Here is a 3,674-nt window from a genome sequence, read left to right as displayed (position 1 = left end):
CAAGAACATTAGTTTGATGTAAGAACATGGTTAATACACAGATGTACTAATATGTACCAAAAACAGAAAGGCATGTCATATTGACAGGTATAATGTGTAAGCTAAGCAGATGCAATTTAACCAAATTGGAAGCAATACAATCTAGACATCCGGCTAGAGTGGTGAGCATGATCATCTAGGACCTGAGAGCCTGGTGGGAGGCGGGCAGCTTCGCCACCATCGCGGCTTTTTAGTTGGCTTCCAGGTGATGCACGTCTTTGCTGGGCTTGTCACTGGCTCGGCCAGTGCCCTGACTAGCTATTTGTCTTCTGGTGCTCACGGGATGGTGGTTCATGTAAAAAATATATTTCCTTATCTTAATAAAGACCGACTTCGGCCTTTCGAATACAAGCTAGACACCATATGGAACAAACAACCACATATGACACCGCGAAGTTAAAGCAAGCACCTGGGATGGTGGTTCATTGCGAGCGAGGTCATCAACTCCAGAGCTACGTTTACCGTCCCCATCTACTGACACTGCACCCTTTATAGCGCTGTAACGTGTCGTTCCTACCCGCGTAGCAAGCTGGAGCAACTTCTCTCTTTTCTTTTCTGCTTCCCTCGAGGCAGACTCTGAAATACCCTTGGATAAAAACACAATAGTGAGAGTATGGGTGAAGTGTGTGCAGAACTAGTGCACTGTAAAAGTAGCAGATAGCAGGTGGCTGAAATATAAATGACAGGAGATATATGATAGCTCCACAACATTGCATGGCAAACAAAATTAGATTCTACTCTGTATGATTTTGTAATATATGAGCACAGGAAATGCAGGTACTCCTCCAGCACACCACCATATGTGGTCATATCTAAGATAACAGTCGACTGAAGGTAAATAGGTCAGTCGATTTTTTTAATGAACCGTCCGATCTATAAGGAATGGGCAGATGGCCTTCGTCTACCTCCCGCCAGTCACTGTTGACGATCTTTCTCGAACCGCCAGTGACCACCGGCCCAGACCCCTACCTCCGTCGCCCCGCCCTCCCCTCGACCTCACACCACCGTCGTACTTGCCAGCGCCCCCAAGCCATCCCTTTAATCCCGGCCGACCTCCAGTCTCCAGATCGGGCGCCAGTAGATCTAGGCTGCACATGCCCCTAAGATAAACACCAAGGCGCTGCTTCCCCGACGTAATAGGCGTACTAGCGCCTGTTACGCTGGGGAATGCTTCCGTTAATTGGGAATCAACTAGCCAGAAATTGAAATTCAGGGGGGCGACGGACCTCTAGCGAAGGTGAAATAGTATATGAGGAGAAACCTTGTGCATCGCGAGTTACTAGGAATATATAGTATGAAGAAGAAGCGACCAACTAGTGTCTTCTGTGGGATGAATACCGTGCAAGCAGACATGTAAGATTTGCACGAATAAGGGAAGAGGAGTACCCGTATCGGTTGCAAGTGTGGTGTCGATATGTCGTGGCGATCTTCTTGTTTTTCTCGGGGGAACCAATGTTTTGGAGAGCCATGGTTCCTTGGACAAACCCATGGCCAAATTGGTTGACTGTGTTGCCGTGGCCGTATATCGGCGAAGGGAAAGCAGATCCGAGGCGGTGAAGGACGGCGTAGCAGGAACAGCTCCGGTGTGGTGGATGGTGGCGAAGTTGTAGCGGCAGTGGTGAGGCGCAGGACGGCGTGGTTGAACTGGCTCGGGTATAGACTGGTCGGCCTCGGCTTCAACTACTAGCCGTGGAGGGCGTTTCGTTTGAGGTTGCGATGGACACTGACGTTGGGGTATCGGCTTCAGCGTGATGGAGGAGGGCGGCGGTTGATGGGTGGGATGGGGTGGCGGACGGAGGACGCCGGGGTTTCGTGGCTGGTAGAGAGGTAGTTTTGGTGCCCACAGAGTACGAATGGGGAATCGGACGGGTGGGCGGGGGGGACGGGGCACGGGGGGAGAACCATGTTTCGGTCTGGGACGCGCTTGTTTTTGGCTTTTTTGAACAGGAGATGGGACGCGCTTGTTTGAAATTTGGGCAAAGTACAAACATTGCCCCCCCCCCTCTTAAATTTCGGACCTACTGCGGGTCGGGCGTAGGATGGTAATCCCAGGTGTCCCAAATAGTGGGCGGGAGCGATTTCGGCCGGGCGCATGTGTGCTTAGGCGGCCATTGTGTATGAATGTTTTTCGGAGGCGGTTGCGTGGCGTCTAGATGAAGCTACAAACCTGCCCCATTATTAGAAAAGTAATTTCCTCGTACTACCAAATATTGGTCTCACGCGGTTTCAGGCGAGTAGAGGCTCTTTTGGCGCTTCGTTCGAAATTTTGAAACACAAGCATTCACGTTTAGAGTACTCTTGAACTATGAGGATTGACCTAAATAGACAATGTTATATTTGACCTTGTATGTTTGAAAACCTCATTAAATTATCTTCTTCTTTTTGAAATTTTGACACATGAAAATCCTATAACTACGATTATTTTGGAATGGAGGAGCTAAATTTGAATCTATTTTGTACAGGACTACATATGCTATTATGTACAAAATCAGAGCAAAGATTGGTGCCCCCATAAATTAGGTATGATTTACAAATGCCATGATATCAAATGCAAATAATTGAATGGACTTCATGTTGAATTCGATTTTTTTAAACCACCTTAAGTTGAATTCAAATGTATGCTAGTTCAAAGGTAGCTATTTATAATGTTCATTGTGTAACTTTCGTATGTATAATGTGCTTTACACACACAACATGAACTATACTCACGGTTATATTCGATTGCTAAAGCAATGCATTGTCTGGAGTTCAAAATACCAACTATGTGGATCAATTGTGTTGAATAGTAACATAGACATGCTCAAATTCGATAGAATCTAGATGTCTGATGGATCAATGACCGTTCCTTACGCGAATTGCAAATATCATGATCCCATCCTAATATCTGGATACAGTTTATATATTTAATCAATGTGTACAATAGTCTTTTACTTGTAGTTTCACTCTCCATCGTTGGTCTCTCACACATGCTCACACACTCTCTCCCGAGGTGTCTTTCTCGCACACATGCTCTAGATATAACCCTCCCTCCCACTCGTAACCATTTACAACTGTTTTCACTAACCTTTATCACAAGCACTCTTCCTCTCGCAAGCATACACACGCACAATCCCCATCGACCCTTTCTATATACATGGACCTACCTACGTGTCTCATGTACGCACATTATCTTTAGGCCTGTCTCTCACGCATTGTCTCACACCTCTCTTTCTATAGGATGCCCCTTAAAGTTAGGTTGGATGAATAGTAATATCAGAGATAAAGGGGTTACCTTAGTCCGAGAACCTAGGGTTACAAATCCTAGCCGGCTTTGTCAGTGGACACAGAGTGTACGACTAGTCATCCATGGGTCTTCCTAAATGTGTCACGGGCCAACCAATGTGGCACAGGACGGAACCGAACGAAGGGCCTCACCTCGACCCACCGGACCTCACACGGTGACACACCCTCTACCCCCACGTCTCATTATCTTCTCTCACCCAGACATACCAACACAGACACCACACACACAAAAAATTTCTCCTGGTGCCTCTATCCCCTCCCCCTTGCATATACACACTCAAGGGAAGGGAATCTCTCGTTGTGACGTGCTATTCATTTCACTCTGTAGACCACTCTCATTTCTCATGCTATCT

Source organism: Triticum dicoccoides, chromosome 2B, assembly GCF_002162155.2.
Source record: "Triticum dicoccoides isolate Atlit2015 ecotype Zavitan chromosome 2B, WEW_v2.0, whole genome shotgun sequence".
In the NCBI taxonomy this organism is placed as follows: Eukaryota; Viridiplantae; Streptophyta; class Magnoliopsida; order Poales; family Poaceae; genus Triticum; species Triticum dicoccoides.
Note: the sequence above shows the minus strand (reverse complement) of the source record.